This window comes from Rhinatrema bivittatum, chromosome 12 (assembly GCF_901001135.1).
Source record: "Rhinatrema bivittatum chromosome 12, aRhiBiv1.1, whole genome shotgun sequence".
NCBI lineage: Eukaryota > Metazoa > Chordata > Amphibia > Gymnophiona > Rhinatrematidae > Rhinatrema > Rhinatrema bivittatum.
In genome coordinates this window covers 49,858,448-49,878,806 of record NC_042626.1, presented here as the reverse complement: position 1 = coordinate 49,878,806, position 20,359 = coordinate 49,858,448, and the positions used below count along the sequence as shown (strand labels likewise).

Here is a 20,359-nt window from a genome sequence, read left to right as displayed (position 1 = left end):
CATGAGTAAATTACAATTAAAGTATAACAAACCTATCACAGAAAAACACTAACTGCTAACACTTAAAGTAATGAAAAGACAACACTACAAATATTGCACCAGGCTCTAAAAGACCGATACACCTTCTGTTAGGAAAACAGAACAAGCCAAGCTGCTATAAATTCCTACACACTACAGTGAGTTATACATGTAGATCCTCACCAAATACAGAAAAATAGAAACCATAAAGTTTAATAGAAAACAGACAAAAACTGGACTGGAAACCACTACATCAGACTCTGTATGCAGTGCAACAATGGAAAAACAGAACTATCATCAATCCTCAGCCAATAAACAACAAAATCAAAAAATATAGAACATATATTAATTATAATAGTATAAACATACTAATAAAAATGTTTCAGAACAGCTGATGAATGGAAGATTCAATAATGAAAACATACAATTTGTTTTAAATTTCCCAAACACCTTTAAAATATTTCAAATCAGCAAATAACACCCAAAAATTAAAACTTATAAGGGTAAAATAATTCATGCTCTCCATACCTGGGAGCTTTTGATTTCCAGCCACTTTAACACATTGTCATGGATTAGTGGGAGAGGGATACACAAACTTTCTCCTCCCTCTCATATAAATATAGATTTATATCTATACATACACACATATGCTCCTTCCTCCACACATATACGTATTCTCTCTCATACATACACATGCTCCCACTTACACATGTTCACACACACATGCTCCCTCTTATATGCACATTCTTACTTACACACACATACACTCTCTCTCTCACTCTCACACATACATGCTCCATCTCTCATACACATGCTTAGATACATAAATGCACACACACACACATGCTCAGACACATCGTACACCCTCTCACACACACGACGAGAAGTGGAACACCTGGACACTTCCACCCACTCGGAGAACACCCTATGCTTCAATACAACAGCCTTTCTGATATAAACTGCATAATTTACTGCTCACAAGTACGTGCTACTTACTATTTAGACATCTTACTCCATCTCCCTAGAACTTAGACTCTACACTTGTTTCAGTGCTCATACACACACGGCAGCCCGGGGCCCTCCTCTTCTTCACTTCTGCCAAGGAGCAGCTTGGGAACTGCCTCGTGGTCTTTTTTGTTTCCTTCTGTCCATGCAGCTGGGCGGCCCCGTGGTTCTATCTCGGCCGTGCTGCGGGGTGGGAACTTCCGGGCAGCCCTGGAGCCACTGGACAGCTTTGCAATATTGGCTTCTTCGTGCCACCTGGGCAGTGGCCTCTTTCTCATCTTGGGTGCAGTTCGGTGACGGTGGTATTCTTTTCATGTTGGTTGCCAGCCCCGCGGCTTTCTCGACTTTTGAGTCCTGGTGCCTGCCAGGCTGCTGCCCCCTTTGGGTTGCCGTCCTGTGCTTGCACGGTGGGTTGCACCGGCCCTGTATGCTCAGGTTATAAAATGCGTGCAAATTTGTATTAAAACCTGGCGCGCATGTAAAAAGTACGCACTGCACTACTTCATCTAATAACGCTTTTCAGATTTATCCGGTTAAATAAGATATTGGGATGTCTGGAAAAATGCTACTTATCTGGATAGCCGGATAAGTGGTGCTTATAGACTTATTTGGCTAAATAGCGTTTGCTGCTTCTTAGATGGCTTAAACTCAAATTTATCCAGCTAAGTAGCAGCAAAGGCTCTATTTAGCCAGATAAGAGTATGCAAATGATAAAGCCGCATATTTTTACTTCAAGTTTTAAGGGGATTCGCGAGTAGATTTTACATGCGTTATTGTAGATGCATTTACTTGCCCCCCCCCCCCCCCCCCAATAAGTTGGCTTTTACCCGTGCAAGTTGAGAGATTTTCTAATGTGCGCGGCAATGAAATTACCGGTTTTACCAGTCAGTCTACCAGTTCCCCCAGTCCATCTGCAGGTCGAGACCCTCCTGGCTCTTCAACCCGAAGTCCTCCCACCCTGTCAGTATTTCGCTTTTAAGACGTTTTCGATCCCTTACTCCAGATAGTGGGCAGGTGTAAATATAGGCGAGTAAGGTGCCAAACTTACATGTGTACATTGCTTATAACACAGCAACTTACCTTGCGTAGAGGCTGGCCCTGCCCCTTTATTATACACCCAAATGTACTCGTAAACCTCGACTTGCGCGCCTATGTTGAGGTTTCTGAACTAGCCTGTACTCGCACATGTGCTGTCTTAACGTGCGCAGCTAATTTCTGCACGTGCAGCTTTTTGTCGGTTCACCTTCTAGAATATTAAATAAAGAAGTATGTTATAAATAGAATTAGTTCGCTAATTAAATCCATTCTACGTTGCTTGTTGATCTTTATTTCTTAGTTAACCATCGGTGATTTTGGCGTTTGAATAAAGGATCGAGCTCGTTTGCACAAGCTCTTCTGCTGGCTGTTCCTGGTCCCATAGAGGTGCAGCCGGTCTGTTGGGAGGCCGGCCTGCCTGCTTGAACATTTGTAGGGTTTGTTTTTTTGTTTGTTTTTTAAAGTATCCTGGAGCCTGGAAAAAGGGGGTGGGGTGGGGAAGAGAGCTTGAGGTAAGTTTGAATCTGGGAAGGGGGAGAGAGCTGGAGGGGGGATTTTGAACCTGGGAGGAAGAGAAATGAGGGTTTACTCTGTGGGAGGATGGTCAAGCCTGGGGAGGGGGATAGAGGGAGGGGTGAGGGGGGGGCTGGGCCTTATGGGGAATTCTGCATAAAATGTTTAAAATTCTGTATCTGAGTAATAACTCCCTTCCTCTATTGCATTTTCAATTAATTATTACTCTGACTATATTGTTTTGATAGATAATGTCTACAGAATTTAAAGCAGATTTTTTATTTTTCAGTGCAGAGCTCCCCACCCCCGGAATACGTTTTGTACCAGTACTTTGTGCAGTGGTGCCCGTGCATGTATCTGTCCTGTCAGACAGGGATATAGTCTAAGCCTGGCAAGCACAATGAAATTGCAACATTGCAAAGGGGGTGGGGAGAAAGACAGAAGCAATTTTGACCAAACACTCCTCTGGAGGAACTCGTCTGACCTGGTGGGCAGCTTTAGTCCTGAACTGGTTAGATACCAGTTGTACACTGGTGGTGGTGGTGGTTATTATCCTGCTGTGTGTTTTATCCAGCACACAGTGACTCATATTGAAGTCTATTTACTATGATGGGGTCAGAGTTGAAGCTTTGGGTAGAGTCTTGTCTTGTCTTTGTCCCTGGATTAATGTTATCTCTATGGAATAATGTCCAAGCACAAGTTTTCCTAATTCAAAAAACATCTCTGCCTTTTTTTTTTTTTTTTTTTTTTTTAATGTTTTTTTTTTAGATATCTAATTATGTTTTTGCAAGTGTTAAAATGAATTTATCCCCACCTCATTTTGCTCTTATGGAACCACTATGTAAAATTGTAAGGAGCAAATTAATGTTGAGAGCAATTAACACTTCCTAACACCCTGACTGTGCAAATTAAGAATCTGTCAAAAAGCATCAGTATGATTTAGTTAGAAACAGCAGCACAATGCAATCTCTGCAGTGCAGATATAAACATTTTTTTGAAGGCTTAAGTATTTTTACCCATGATTATCGAATAAAATATTTTGAATTTGCAAAAGAGTGTGTGTGTGTGTTTTAAATTGACTTGATCATCGTATGGGAGCATTTCGGCCACAGCTGCCCTTTTAGAGGTAGCATGATTGAAATGCCTCATCTGAGCTTGTTCTGGGTTGGTTGGGGTTTTTTTTTTCGGGTTTGTTTTGTGGCCTCCAGGCTTCAGATGTTGCGGTGCAAAGTTCTTAAATGTGAAAATGGGGTCTGTAAACAACTCTGTGCTGGTTGCAGGTGGGACTAGAGTGTTCAGATTGTAAATTGTGCTATTTAAATTCCCAACTCGGTTTCGGGCCGATACAGAAAAACCTGTGGGAGAGCCGGCGAGCGCCCGCTCTCCCGGTGCGTGCCGAGGCCACTCTCCTGGGCACGCGATTCAGTATCAGCTCATATGCAAATGAGGGCCCGCGGTAAAAGGAGGCTCTAGGGACACGAGCGCGTCCCGAGCGCCTCCTTTTTTGACAGAAGCGGTGGCTGTCAGCGGGTTTGACAGCCGACGCTCAATTTTACCGGCGTCGGTTCTAGAACCCGCTGACAGCCACGGGTTCAGAAAACGGACACCAGCAAAATTGAGTGTCCGTCTTCCAACCCGCGGGCAGATTTTAAATTTTTTTTTATTTTATTTTACTTTTTTTTTTTTTTTTTTTTTACTTTTCGGGCCTCCGACTTAATATCACTGCTTTTCTGTACACTTTCCTGGTGCTGGCTGAAATTAAAATGTGCGGCTTGGCTGCACATTTTACTTTCTGTATGGCGTGGGAATAAGTAATAGGCCCATCAACATGCATTTGCATGTTGCGGGTGCTATTAATTTCGGGGGGGGGGGGGGGCAGTTGGCCGCACGTTTTCCACGCGCTGTTACCCCTTACTGAATAAGGGGTAAAAATAGCGCGTCAAAAACGCGTGGCCAAACGGGGGCTAACAGTGCTCTCAGTACTGCATTGGCCCGTTTGTGCAGAGAATTTTTTTTTGCTTGTGTTACCGTGCTAGAATAGTGTGACTAGCTTAAATGGAAAAAAACAATTCCCATCCCCAAAAAGGTCTCACCCACTGCCTTAACATATTCAACCTGTTCCTTTCTACGGTTTTCATTTCATTACTTTGCCATTGTCACATTACCGGGCTTGCTGTGCAGTTAGTTTCAGTGTAAATCGTTGTCATAATTGTAAACTGGAGTGAAGGCTGACACCAAACTTCGGTATAAAAAAAAACCATCCAAATAAATATTAATTTTAGCCATATCACTGCCAGTAAAGTTAAATGTTATCTGCAAAAAATAGTAATGCACAAACTTTATCTGTTAACGATGTAAAATTACCTGTTATAACTTTCGCTGTAATAAGTTGTTTTACCTGTAAACCGGAGTGAAGGCTTGCTCCAAATTTCGGTATATAAAAAGTCACAAATAAATAAATAAATCACCCAGGGGAACGTGTTTATGTTTTGAAAGGGAAATGTCAAACGTTAGCTTTATTTACTGAAAACAAATGCAACAACACACCTCAAAATTGTAAATACAAGACAATATTACACCTTTTTTATACATAAACATTTTAAAATAATAATAGAAAAAATCTTTTTTTAAACAACAAATATAAATGATTAACAGGGTATCAGAGATGTAGAATAAAGTGTATGCATTTATCTGATGTCTCTTGCCACGCAATAAGCTTCAGGCATTTTCAGAACCAGCACTCTAAATTAATATAATTTACCTGCTCATCAACTACTCACTCAAATATTAATTATTCAAATATCTTTTCACAATCTCATTATATTTCATAAAAACACAAACTCCTCAAATACAGTAAATCATTCCCCAAAACAAAACATATACTCATCTTGTTACTGCTCTGGCTGAGGTAGATCTTTAAAAAGTACGCCGGATTTTATAAGATACGTGCGTAGCCACGCGTATCTTATAAAATCCGGGGTCTGCACGCGCAAGGTTGCGCAAAATCGTCAGACTGCGCGCGCCGAGCCGCGCAGCCTGCCTCTGTTCCCTCCGCGTTCCCCCACCTTCCCCTCCCTTCCCCTACCTAGCCCACCCCCCGGCCCTACCTAAATCCCCACGCTACCTTTTTGGGCAAATTATGCCTGCTTGAAGCAGGCGTAACTTGCGCGCGCCGCCTCGCATCCCCCGGCACAGGCCGCAGTGCCGGGGGACTCGGGACTGCCCTCCCGGCCTGCCCCCGAACCGTCGCCATGCCTCCGGACACGCCCCCTCCCGCCCCTTTTATGAAGCCCTGGGACTTATGCGCGTCCCGGGGCTTTGTGCGCGCCGGCCGCCTATGCAAAATAGGCGCGCAAGTCCGGTAGGATTTACACGCGCAGGGCTTTTAAAATCTAGCCCTATATATTTAGCCAACTGTTCTAGATTCTGCAGATTTTTCCAGCCTAGCTCACAGGCCTACTCATTAATGGGCCTTTCTCCCAGTGCCTAGCGATAGGGCTGCCAGCCCTGTTTTTTCCTCCCCATTGCATGCATGAATATATAGTGTCAACTTTGTTTTTTGTTTTTTTTGTTTTGTTTTTTTAGGGAAATTGGGACTATGAGCCCATGCAGTTGGGAGTGAAACTGGACTAGAACAGCCTGTTGATTTAACAATAAAAAAAATAAAGGAGCCAGCTGGCAGCCTTACCTTGTCTTGGTTAATAATAACAGCCAGGAGGGAAATCTAATCCAGTGAGGGGCAGCTATGGGAGAGGGTGAAACACAGGAGCTAAGCGCGCACTGCGCAGGCTGACTGCGCTTACTGCTCAGAGAGTATCTGTGGAGCACTGTGGTACCCGATTCAGTGGTTTTCAGGGCAAACTTTTGCTAAGGTTAAATGTAAGGTCTGAGCTGAGGAAGGTCCCTCCTTGGCTTTTTAGGTTGAGATTGAGAACCTATATGAGATGGGGGAAAGCGGAGAGAGGGGGTTAATGCCTTACCACTTAGCCTCCCTCTTTCTTCCTGCCCTCCCACTTGGGGACAGGATGCTGTTTTGGAGCCATTAAACCTCCTGTTTAACATAAATAAACTGGCTGTGTGCTCTGCTTCTCTGTGGTGCTCTCTTTCTGGTGGTTTGCTGTTGTCTGGCAGATAACTAGCATCCTGCCCTGCCTTTTAGAGTGGGTGACTTTACATTTGGGTGAATGCCTTTCAGAGGGTCATGACGTTTGAGTGCATCCAACCAGGAATGTGAGTAAAACCCAATCACAGGGCAAGGTGTCATGGGCAAGGTTTGCTTTCAGTGCTCCCCCCCCCCCCCCCCCCCCCCCACCCCAGCTTCCTTTGTGGGTTGACTTAGTGCCCAGGATGGTCGCTGTTCTTATTCACCCCTTGCAGGGGCTTGCTGGGGAGGAATCCTGCAGCCCTACTTCTCCTGTAATGCTGCGTGACACCCCCTCCCCCCCCCCCTCTCAAAGAGAAGATTCTGCTTCCTGGTACCTCTGTTTACCTGAAAGTTAACTGGATTAAAAATAGTTGGCTTCCCCCACCCACCCTACCTGGGAGGCTAGCTCTGACATCAGGGTGTTTAAAGGGCTGTCTTTGAATGCAGTGCATTTTATTAATTCAAGACATGATTGTGTGTGGGTTTTCTGAGCCCTTTTTTTTTTTTTTTTTTTTTTGCTTTTCTCGCTGGTTCATTTATTTTTTTGTTTGTTTGTTTGTAGGTATTAATCAGTTTGTGCAGCGACTGCCCCCCTTCATAGACGGAGATTGTATTTAAAGGTGAGACTTCTTCTTTCTTCCCACTAGAGGGGTATCCTCTCATCCCACTGACTCTACAGTGCATGCTGCCTCTGCACTGGGGAACCCCATGAGCGTTTAACATTCCTGCTAGTCAGGCATGATGGCTACTGCCTGGTGCTCAGGGACCATGATAGGACCTGCAGCAGTAAAGCAGGAAGGGATGACCCCTCTTTTTGCAATTTTCTGCTGGGATAAGGCTGGAGAGAATGCTTTATTTTTTTTTTCCCCTTCTGCCTGCTGCAGTGCACAGTATTTTATTTTTTTTTTTATTTGTTTACTTTTTTTTTCCAAATCCAAGCTCAAGGCGAACTACAGGTTAAGGTGCATTTGGTAGGTCTGTGTTTGTTGCTGAGGCAGTGGAAGTTGAAGTGACTTACCTAAGGTCGCAAGGAATGTGGGTGGGAGAAGCAGGATTTGAACCCTGGCTTCCCTGGTTCTCAACCTGCTGCTCTAACCACTGAGGGAGTCACTCCTGCATTCAAACTGCTGTTTAATCTGCGGCCCCTGTCATATATACGGCTTCTCATCTCTGCGCAACAATAGTCCGCTGTCCTGGGCCCTCCTACTGATGAACCTTTTTTGAGATGGGGGGGAATAGTGGAAAGAAGAGGGAGAAATTCACAAGCTTTAGAAATGTCTCCAGAGTTGTTTTTTGTGTGTGTTTCTTTAATTTATTTAAATGCTCTGCTCTTTGCTGTTGGAAGCCTCACCCATCCTATCACACTGCATTAGTTTGAAGTGCAAACGGGAGGACTTGTGCACAACCTACGAGATTGTGCTTTAGATGCACTTGCTAGTCCCTCCAGCACCAAACGGTTAACTTGCTCTGCCTGCCTTTATTGCTTGCACGGATCATTTCTCAAACAGTAAACATATCTGGAGCCAGGGAAGGGTTGCCACTGATGTACATGCCAGGCGATTTTCCTGAAAGTCATAAAATAACCCATGCATGGTGTATTTTGGCACAGTTTCTAATGATGTATGTATCCAGAAGTGGCTTATTGCCGGCTTTTGAGTACTCTTTTTTTTTTTTCAGTTTCCACCTCTGCTCACCACTGTGCAGCCCCCCCCCTCCCCTCCCCAACCCCCCAGACACACATGCATTAGACATTCTCCAGTGTAAAGGTGGAGCAATACACTCCTCCATCAGAGAGCGTCTCAGACAAGAAATAGAAGCATTCCTTGAGGTTCAGATTTTGTTCCCTTTCTTGAGTCGTCTTCCATCTATCCAAAGGCGGTGTTTTTATCAGATCACAGAAGGGCTCTACCTTGGACCTGGTCATTAGAGGTTTGGACAGGGCGATCTCTTTTGTGTTGAGGCCCATCCGGGCTGGTCATGGCCCTGCTGGAGAGATACAGGCTTATCTCTAGGTGCCCTGGCCCCTACAAGCTTCAGTACATCCCCCTGCTGATAATCCAACAAAATGCAATTCCATTATTTGATTTTTTTTTGGCTTCTCTTAGTGTACCAAAACCTGGTTAATTCAGGTAGTTCGAGACAGGGTTTGCTGTTTATAGGTTTGTAGGTGATGGTGAAAAGTAATGGCAAAGTTTAGAATAGAGAACCATGAGTTCTTCTTTTCTCTCTCCCACTTAGTGTTATGCCATGAGATCTCTTCAGGCTTCCCAGGCTTCTTGCTGGGAGGGACTCTGGTTTTTTTCAGGCTGTGAGTGTGCTGGTTATGGAACTACTCCTGAAACGAAAAGGGGTGAATTTATGGAGGCGGGAAGGGTGGCTTTCCTGAGCAGGAAAGCCAGGCAGTTAGTACCCCATAGGCACAGTAAGAGGTAGGCGCGGTCATGTCAATCAGTCGCGTGATTGCGCTGGCCGCATGCCCTCCTGATGCTGTATGAAGAGCTCTCTAGGGTGGAAAAAGCCTTAGAAGATCTTTATCCTGCCAATAAAGAAGGGGACTGTGACTTAGCCACATGTTTGTTTTTGTGTGTCCTGATTAAAGGTCTGGCTGAAATTGCATTCTCTCCTCACTTGGCTTCTTGCACATTCCTGTGTGTTGATGCGCATGTGTCATAGACAAAGGACACTGTAACCTAAACTAAGTTGATGTTCAGTCCGTAGTTCTTTTGGTGCAAGAAAGGAAACAGTAATATTTTAAGAGCTTTCCATGTACACCATCTGCCAAAAGTAAAGCCTGCAGCAGCAAAGTTTAATTGGAAGGTCTTTTCAGTGATTAATTTACAATTATGTATAGATTTCTAGTAGATTTTAGTGCTCCTGTGGCGTTATGTACTTGATTTGTCTGCATTGGAAACTTGACATGCTTATTCATTCATATCAAGCATAGTCAACAACAATGCAAAGGCATGTACATGTATGCACACATGCATGTACACAGATCATCCTCCTAGCTCATTCTGCATTGACCTTGTGACAGGAGACTAGCTCTGGGAAGCTAGTCGCAAATATATTAACCCAGTTATAAGGTATCACTTACAGCCTGTTTGGTTGGCTTTTAATTCGCCTTTACATAAGGCTTCTGCACAGAAGTTTACTTGACAGAGAGACACAAAGGAACAAAAAATTTAAGTGAAGTAGATTTCAGCAATATGACTGCTGGTGGAGAAAGACGAATTGGTCTGGCTTTAAATCATGGCCTGATCTTTGCCAGTTTGGTTTCAGTTTGCCTGCTTGGCTTGTCTTGGTGAAAGTGTTTTTGGGTTTTTTTTTGTTTGTTGTTTTTTTTGGCTCCTTGTATGTTGCTGGTGAGCGTTGCTGGGTGCTGAGCATTGTAGCCTCCTTAGAGGACGATTTACTAAGCAACCTTAAGGCTTCATTGCGCGGTAAACACCTTAATGCCCAGATAACGCATGGAAATTTTAAATACTGCATGTTATCGTCCCCCTAAAAAAAAAAAAAACCCGGCACAACACAGGTATTAAAATGAACTGATTTGCATGTAAATGAATGCAAATCAACTCAATATGCTAATAAAATAGCGCAGCTTGCATCAAAATTCACAAGCCAAGTTATTTTATGGAAAATGAGTTACACCTCAGGAAGTGTAGCTAATGTTCCCCTTTCACATGTCCTAGTGCTTAAAAGGCCCGAAGGGTTCGCATAATGCTTCCCCTCCTCACAGAGGCAAAACCCTTGGGGGGCGAGGGGGGGGGGCGCTATTGAGAACTCCTGTTCTATCCCCACATCTGCTTCTTGAGATGCCCAAAGTAGTAAAACAAATAAGGAATAAGAGTTTTTAAAAGGTGACCCTGCCTCCTTGCCTCCACCCCAGTCCTGTCCTCCTTCCCTTGCCTCTCCATTACCTTAATAGCTATGGTGGTCTGGTGGAGCCTGGAGTGCCCTCTAGAGTGTGGTTTATTGAAGAGTTTAGGGGGTGGGGTGGAGAGCCCAGATGTCCTGTTTATTTAAGAAAATCGTTGTTGTGTTATCCTTCCTGTGAGGGTGAACTCTGTGAACGTTGCATGCCCTCCTGTCTTAACACCCCCCCCCCCCCCTTGGGTCCCCAAAATTCATCCTTGAGGTAACATTAAACTCTCATACCTGTGGAGGGGGTCATGGAGCATGCATGGGTGTCACGTAACCCTTCAGGCTTTGCTGAGGGGTGAAGCATGGTATGTTATCAGGCTGAGCAAAGAGGAGCTGTCTGCTTCACTTTGTAAACATTACTTTTGCTATCAATAGAGAACTGTCCCATGTGTAACCCCGACTGGTGTGTAATTGTGCTGCATACTCAGCTCTGTATCTGGGAAGCCAATATCCCCATCACAGCAGCCGAGTTAGATGCAGGCCCGGCGCGACCGGGTGTGCATTTTCACGGGGCGGCCCACCCAGAGGAGGCGGCGAACCGGCAGCAGCAGGAGAGGTCGCGGGACTGCTGGCGGCCAAAGGAGAAAGGCTGCTGGCGCTCAAGCGGCCAGCAGAGAGGCCATGTGCTGTTTGCATATGCACATGCACCCTGCTGCACTCTTCCCCCCCCCCCCCCTCCATCAATCAGGAATGCTTGCGGGGCCATGTGGAGCTCATTCTGCCACGGCCCTAAGATAACAGGAGGCCATGTGTGAATGTGAGTGAGTTACTGAAAGCATGTGTGAGTCTAAGAGCCTGTGTGTTTGTGTATGTCTGTGTGAGTCTGTGTGCCTGTGAATGTGTCTGTGTGAGAGCCTGTGTTTGTTCGTATGCCTGTGAGAGCCCATGTGTCACATATAGGCTCTAACAGGTGCATACACACACAATGTATCTGTGAGGGAGAGGGTGAGAGAATGAATGTGATGATGTGCGTGTGTATGAGAGAGGAGATAAAATGTGGGCGTCCCAATGTCAGGGTGACTGGAAATCAGAAGATCACAGGTATGGAGAGCAGATTTTTTTTTAATCCTTATTCATTTTAATTATTGTGTGTAATTTGATAATTCTGCTCTTTTGAAATATTTAAAAAATGTTCTATTCCTCCCCCCAAAAAATTAATTATTGGATTTTTTATTCATCAGATGTTTTGAAATATTTTATTGGTGTTTGGGAAATTTTGTATGTTCTATTCATTAACTGTTTGAAATATTTATTCTTTTTATGAATATGATTTTACTATTGATTGTTTTATATTTCTTGATTTTATTATTTAATGTTTTTATGAAGAATGGTAATGTTTCTATTTTTTTGTTGTTGCTCTGCATGTAGAGGCTGGCTTGTTGTGGGTTCCAGTTCAGTTCTTCTCAGCACGTTTCTGTTTAATACTTTCTGATCCCTTTATTCTGTATTTGGTGAGGATCTGGCTGTGTTCTGCATATATGATCGAGATGAGGTATTTTGTTGGCATGTAATTTCTGTGAAGGGATCTATAGCAGCCTGGTTCCCTAATAAGAGTTTTATTGGTGATCTAGGGTCTGGTATAATATGTGCATTGTTGCCGTTTCATAGATAAGATTGTTAAAGGTTGTTTTGGTGTGGGAGGTTTACTATATTGTAATGGTAATTCTGTTTGTTCAAGGCTTTCTGAGGGCCAAGCTCACACCCATTACACATTCTAAAAAGTCTAATTCCATAGGCGTTCCAAGTGTCTTTTTTTTTTTTTTTCCAGAATTTTCTTGTTGGCACCACAGGAGTGCATGTAAATTTAATATGCATGTTGTGTTATTTTTGCCTCAGCAGATTGTACTTTTGAATGTTTTCATGTAAAATGTATAATAAATGCATCATTTTACTGTCTGTGTGACTGTAAAGGGTGTGGGGGTGTGTGTGTGCAAAGCTGTAAGGTTTGCCTAGGGTAGCTAATACCCTTCCCTATCCATGGGTTCTGCGGGGGGGGGGGGGGGGCTGGGGTGCATGACAGTTTTTGAAAATATAGATTGCAGGATGGAGCTGGGTTTTAATTCTTGGGCCCGGGGCAGACACTGAATGAATCGGGGGAGGAGGGGGGGTGGGCAGCAGAGTAAATTTTTGCACAGGGCAGTAAAAACAGCTAGCACCGGCCCTGGTTAGATACAGTAGATTATTACTCCCTTTTTGTACACAGGGCCCGGTACCTTGAATGCATAGCAGTCCTGAAATTACATTTACCTTTAACTTGTTTGCTTAGCATCTGTGTGCAATAGAATTTTGTGTGATGGTGGGGGAGTTGGAATTCTCCTGCATGTCACTTTTTTTGTTTTGTGGACTTGTCAATAGCAGAGCCGTGAGGATGTTTGGGCGTTTAATAAGAACATAAGAAAATGCCATACTGGGTCAGACCAAGGGTCCATCAAGCCCAGCATCCTGTTTCCAACAGTGGCCAATCCAGGCCAAAAGAACCTGGCAAGTACCCAAAAACTAAGTCTATTCCATGTAACCATTGCTAATGGCAGTGGCTATTCTCTAAGTGAACTTAATAGCAGGTAATGGACTTCTCCTCCAAGAACTTATCCAGTCCTTTTTAAACAGCTATACTAACTGCACTAACCACATCCTCTGGCAACAAATTCCAGAGTTTAATTGTGTGTTGAGTAAAAAAAGAACTTTCTCCAATTAGTTTTAAATGTGCCCCATGCTAACTTCATGGTAACTTCATAGCAGGAAATCGTGCAGTTACTTGCTATGATGCAGCATGGCTTTGAGAAAACTATCTCTATTGCTGACTCGTGTACTCAAACAAAGCTAGAACACAAGTAATAAACCCAACAACCACAAAATAAAGTGCAAGTTGCACAAACCAAATGAAAATAAATGTTTACGAGCCCAACAAACAAAAAAAAGTTATCAAGCAAAGAACACAGCTGAAAGAACAAATATATTATAAGCAATCACAAGTACTTCTGAAATAACTTACTAGAGAAAAGTCCTGTAATACAGCAATGTAGAGCACCAGAAGCCCAGCACCAGTCTGGACTTCTGAGCACAAAAGACGCTTTGTCTCCCGGGTGCCCTGAGTATACTCTGCACCTAGGGGTGCACCTATGAATTTCTAAATAATTGTTCAAATTAAAAATCAGTATACCTTTGGCAGTATAACCAAAAATAGGCACACTTTTCTTACAAACACAGAGTTTGGATGCCCAATGGAATAAACTCCAGAGCACTACAAAAGCTTCCTCTGCAGGCCTGTTTTTTTTTTCCCCACAATTTTGATTTCAGTATTATTTGCATACTGCATCGGGGCACAGGGGATATGGCTGTGCACACATTGCTCATTTTTATCGTGCACCTTATTGCATCGACTTCTTGGTTAGCATTCAGGAAGAAAGTAAAAACTTGTATTTATGCAAGCATTCATTCCTGTTAAGTTTTGGCTTATTTGTAGAGATGCTGTCTCAGTATTAAATTACTGCGAAACATATTGTTTACTGTCTGATCTATTTATAATGGTCTGTCTGTATAATTTGAATAACAAACGTCCAATGTGGAAAACCAAGTTTAAAACCCCATAAATAACCAATACCACAAGTTAGTTCTTAATAGAATAATAGTCCAACATGTGCACCAATGTAGTTCAGATTGTTAGGACTTTCATTTTTAGGGCAATACCATCGCAGTGCTTCATTCAGCAACACACTCGTTGCCAAACCCCAAAATATATAATCATTGGTCCCAATTTATTTATAACTTATTTTTATGAATATTTTTTGATTGTATATAAAAAAAAAATTTATGATTGAAAAACCGATTTCTTATCGTCTGAATCCCAATGTCCAGATCAAAAAATTCACAAAACTTTCATTTATTCAGTCTTTCCACACTGTGTGATGTCAGACGCTGCGGAAGAAGGCTTGACCTTCGAAACCCGATCCGAGTAGGCATTGATGGATAGGCAGCTTCGGTATAACATAAGTCGCAACAAGTGTGTTGCTGCATGAAGCAATTGTGATGGTATTGCCATAAAAATGAAGGTCCTAACAATTTGAACTGCATTGGTGCATGCATATTAGGTTATTATTCTATTAAGATCCAACTTGTGGAATTAGATATTTGTGCAGTCTGTATAATCATCATAGTTTCATATCTCGATGGCTTTATGTTATTACTTTGTAATCTGCTTAGAACAACTTTTTTGTATTCAGTGTAACTCAGATTTATTACATAAAATAACCCTTTCCAGAGCCTGATAGCTTAGGCTTCTTTCCTCCTCTGAGTCACTCTCCGGAGCAGTTTAGCTTTCACTTTAGCAGAAGGGCTCCCCAATAGACTTTCGGTGAATAATCATTTATAATTGGGTTCTTAACTCAAACTGCACCTCCAAGAGGCTTTTCTCAAATATGAGCTGTCAATGGGAGCACTTGAGACTATGTCTCCCAGGAGATTTCTTTTAATGGTGAGCTCGCTACCTGTCTGGTCCCCAGTACAATCTTCAGCCCCCTCTTTCCCCCCCCCAGTGGCAAACTGTTGTAAATTCAGTGAAAGGCTGTGAGGTTTGTCACAGTGGTAAGACATGGAAGAAGGGGGCTGGGGTGTTAGATTAAGTTTTGGGAGTTGCAAGAACCAAAGAGGAAGATGAAGATGCTTGGAACAGTTTACCAGTGGAAGTGATGGAGACCAGCACTGCAATGGGAGTTAAACACACTTTTGGGCAGATGTAGAGGGCAGTAGTTGGAACAGGGATGAGAAGTTGAGTAAAATGCAAGGCTAGGTGGTCAAACAGGCTGATGCAATGAGATGTGCATTAAAACAGGGGCTCGTGGGGCGGTTTGGAACTTTTCTTCACTGAAGTCTCATCCGGTAACTGAGAGGGACATTATCCTAAGCAGTGTGAGTTTTTGCCTGAATAATTTATTACCCCTACGAATTTGGACGCCAGTGGGAGGAGCTTGAAGCGCGCATAAGACCAGCCCTTCAGCGGTGCCCCGCTGCTGCTGGCCTGCTGCCAAAGCCGCGTGCACCTAAGGGGCGCGCGGCTTTGTCCGGCTTAGTCCGGATTTGGACAGATTTGTAGGATAGAAAATTTCATTATTCTCACAATGTATGTTTTGGAATATTCTGAACTTCCCCATTAAGAGATTTGTTTGAGTCTGAAATTTGGTTGGTATAAGGGAGCTTATTCGGAAATAGAGGCTTTGTTAAATAATTTGATTTCCTATATAAATATGCCTCATAAAAGAAAAGCTAAGGTAAGGGTATTTCCAGCTGAATCTATTCCCTTTCCCTTACTTCAACAGCACCTCATTCCTGAATTTGCAGTACCTGCAGTTAAACATGGGGATGCTATGCCCATTGGTGGAGGGGTACCGTTATCACCGGGAGAAATATCATTAAGCCCCCCTGAACCTCGCCAGCTACTTACAACTTCCCTTCCAAAACTCTCCTTAGTTGCTGGTGGAAATGGAGGTAATTCCACCATAGTACACCAGCCAGCTGGAAACTCAGCAGAAGCGTTGGAAATAGTTAGGACCTCTACACCAGACTATTGTATTAAGGTTCTCCAGGGAGCAGGAGCTCTTATGGGAGAAAACCTATTTGATATAGGTATGAAAGAACAAAAACAAGAGTCTGGAGTAGTAGAGGATGTGATATTGACTGGGATTAAAGAACCGTCAGCTGTGTCATTGGAGTCCCTTATGGATTTAATCAGAAAACTGGCAGTTAGCATTCAGGAGCAAACCTTAATTCTTAATAATGTCTCCAAGAAGTTAGATTTTTTGATGATCTTGAGATACAAAAATTCTCATAAAATAATGTGCACAAATTCAATCTATGGGAGACGAAGTAAAGGGGTTGAAAGAACTATCTTCAACTTTTTCCCGAGATAAATTGCAACATCTAGGAAAATGGAATATTTGGAAAATTCTATTAAATATTTAAATATTTGGGTGCTCAATTTTCCAAAAATAAAAGAAGAGCAATTGCTTATTACTTTTAGGAAATATCTGGTGGAAAATTTAAAAATTCCACCAGACACTTTACCTGTGGTAAAAAGATTAGTTCAATTATCTTATAAGCAAAGCTCTAATAATGAGAATATAACGGGGAACCACATAGACTTTCAAAACCTTACACGGTTTTTAGAAGAATCTCAAGTGGAAATAATTGCACAGATTACATTATTAATAACGTTTCAATCCGAACAGGATAAGAATTTAGTGATGAAAGCTTACTTTAAAAACATGGATAATGTTTTTATGGGTGGCAAGGTCAGGATTTTTCCTGATCTTGCCAGAGATACTCAGATTCGTCGCAAGGCTTTTCTATCATTGAAGCCTGAAGCTACTGCATTAGGTGCAACAATGATAATAAAATATCCTTGTAAATGTGTACTAAAACTTCAGGGGACAACATATATTTTCTTTGAAATGTCTCAGTTGAAAGATTTCTTGAATACAAGAACCAGGCTCTGAATATTGAAAATGTGAATAGAGGTATTTAGAATATATGCTAGACTCTCATATAACCAAAACGTACTAATTAAATAATATGTTCTCTTTTATTCCCTTAATAACGTTCATAATAAATCTCTTGCAAGTATTACCTCTATGATGTTTTAGCAGAAAGACATGTGCTTAGATAGGATATGAAATGTTGCTAATTTTATTATAACATATTTCTTGTATGAAATTATATTATGATCCATCGAAGCTAATGTATTTCATGTGCAAAGTTGTTTACTTTGTAAAAATATTGAAAAAGTAATAAAGAAAAAAAAAATGGGGGCTCGTATTGAGTGCCCGTTTTCCTAATGTGCACACATCCACGTCGCCTGGGCACCCGATACAATATTTTAATGAGCTGCTGCATTAAAAAGGACGCACTAGGGAAGAATTACGCGTCTCTAGCGCTCAAATGCATCGGGCACCCAAGAGGCCTGGCTGTGCATCCACAAATGCAACGGGCACTCAATACAAGCTTTCGTTTTATCCTGCTTCAGGTCGATTTCTCCCAGTAGACATGCACAATAGCAAGGGCCTGGAGCGTGTATATTGTGCATCCAGAATTCTTTTTTTTTTTCCAAACGAACCTTTATTCTTAAACACCGCAAGCAGTAGATTTAAGTATTGCAACGATACTGAGGAGGAGGAACCACAGAGGACAGTATTTTTTGATTTGTAATGAGCCCATGGCTCACAGATTGACTTATCACCATCTCCGGGGCTGGAGTTAATTTTGCCGTGTTAAAAAGTGTGCATTAGGTCCCCAGAGATTTTCTGCCTCGGGGGGGAGGGGTAATAGCTAATGGCCTCATCTCTCTGGAATGTATATGTGATGAGTGCTATCGGCTAGGCGTTTGTTTGGGCGCGTGTTTTGGACGCACTAATCTCCTTATTGTATCGGGTGCTAGTCTAGCACGTCCAGCCTCGTGTAAACCTTTGTGCTAGGCTGGGCACACTTTAACGCATTAGTTTGAAGGTGTGTAGAAGGCCGGAGAGGAAGACTTCGGGGGCAGACTGCATGGGCCAATTGGTCTTTTATCTGCTGTTATCTACTAAAATCCTGTGTAGATTCCAGATGTGGTTTACTGGCAGGCATGGCCACGCCCAGGGTTTGGCAAGAGTTGTGCAGGGGGGAAGACCGGCTCGAAGAAGTTTTAACAAAGGCTATAAAATATTATTAGACTTAGACGTACCTGCTGTTTGTGGCTTCCTTGGATTTGAGTGCAGCTCTTGATAAAGTGATTAATTATTGTGTGTTTCTTTTTGGGGAGAGGAAAGTGGTTGTATTCTTAGAAGTGCCATGGAGAGCTAAGTCAGCTGTGCGAGTGGGCTAAAGCCGATTTGTCTGTTGCAAAGCTCATTGCCTGCCAAAGCAGTGCATTTATTTACTGAAGATGTTTTCCCATTGACTGGTTGAAGCCCGAAGGTTTGTTTACATTCATGCCCTGCCCCAAGAAGGCTGCAGCATTTACCCAACAGCAGACGTTAAGCAACCTCCGATCACAGGACAGCGGTGATGGCACAGGAGTCGGCTGTAGAGAGGATCTAGTCTTTTAATTCTCTACAGGGGAGGGAAGGGAGAGGCTATACATTACAGTTCCAGTTTGTGGCCCACTGTATGCTCACATATGTTCATTCTTTCTTCATCTGCCAAGATTCTACGTACAGTTTCTAAGTCATCTTAGCAGTTCATACTTATGACAACTTGAGGCTCTCTACCAGCAATCTTATGATTTTCAAAGTGCATTGCAGCCTTTTCCTTTTATTTAAAATCAGGTGGCATGTGGAAAAGGAAAAATTTTAACACAAATAATAATGGAAAAATTGCTGTAATAGGTTTAAAGCTGGGTGTGGCACAAGATGCTGGCCAGAGGCTAATTTTGGCCCAGGGTACTCGTTTTCAGGAGGGGATGGGGAAGGGATGCGCATAGATAAAACCAGTGATTTCAGTTGCTTTCTTTTAGGAGTTCTTGGTTTGGGGGTGTTTAAAAGGATAGTATTGTTTTTGTTTTTTTTTTTAAATTAAAGCAGCATGGGAAATGTAGTCCAGAAGGTCATATTCCTAATGACGCAAATTGCCTTCCGGACTACATTTCCTGTGAATCTCGAAGAACCCCAGTGTATTCAGAAACATGCTGAGATTCACTTAATCTAGCTCCACAATAAATTGTGACTATAGAGGGGAAAGAAATACAGGTTGAGAAAAGACATTTGAATAACCTTTTTATTTGTGGGGTGGGGTAGAAGGAGGCTTTGAGTGAGAAACTGTTTTAGGATGCTAATCCAGTGGAAGGCCTTCAAAATCAGAAACTCCCACCATGACCTCCTTCAGATTGCTGTGGATTCCCGAGCTCTTGCCTCCGATGGCTAGAGGCAGTCTTGCCATGCAGTGAACAGGGTGTTCACATCATGGTCCAGGCTTGAGTTCCCCAGGGTGGTCAGGGTTGGTGATGCTGTGAGGGTTCTGGAGGGAGCTGTGGTTTGCGTGGCCTCTGACCAAGGACGGTTGCGGATTTGGAAGGGTGATGTAAAAATAGGAGGGGAAAAACTCAGTTAATGGTGAATGCCAAGGGAGGCCTGTTTAAAAGTAGAGAAAGGGCTGGGGAAACAGAACAAGAGAGTCCATTCCCACCTCATTTTGGCTAAGATCCCAAGTGCAAACTGAAAGTCAGGAGCTGAGGAATGTCCCTTGGTCTTCTGGCTGAGGTTGAGAATCTGTGCATGATTATGTAATGACCATTATCAAAGCAGGAAGATTAAGCCACATGCCCAAAAAGCAACCAAAAAACGTTCTAGAGCCTGTAATTTAGGGGGGAGAGCAAGAGTCTTTTTGATTCATACAACACAAGTTGCTGAGAACACATGGAGTAGGCTTTGTCATCCGGATGCCCTCTGTACATTGGTTAAACTGGAAAAAAAATGTCTACAGTGATATTATCTATTTGGTTACATTCAGACTGTGTGCCTGCTATTTTTGTATGGTATATTAGAATATATAGCACAGTAGTGCTTAGGAATGCAAAAATGAGGGGAGAAAGTATTTATTTATTTGTTTATAATACTTATTTTCCGCTTATAACAAACCGGCCCTGCTAAGCTGATTACAGCAAGACATAAAAACAGTAATATAGACAGCACAAATAAAATAAATATGCAAACATTATTTACCCAGAAATTAAGAGCAAAGTATACCCAGCAATCC

The 20,359-nt window shown here is 42.7% G+C and overlaps 1 protein-coding gene across 4 annotated transcripts in view; it reads left to right on the top strand.

Annotated features, from left to right (window-relative positions):
- LOC115073684 (signal transducer and activator of transcription 5B) overlaps nt 1-20,359 on the top strand; it is a 226,170-nt gene that overhangs the window by 123,661 nt on the left and 82,150 nt on the right. For 3 of the 4 annotated variants that reach the window (XM_029572301.1, XM_029572298.1, XM_029572299.1), the window contains one exon: nt 7,278-7,335. The exons of the other annotated variant lie outside the window; for it this stretch is intronic. The gene's annotated coding sequence lies outside the window, so the exon portion shown is untranslated. The remainder of the gene's footprint in view (nt 1-7,277; nt 7,336-20,359) is intronic. 4 annotated transcript variants of the gene reach the window in all.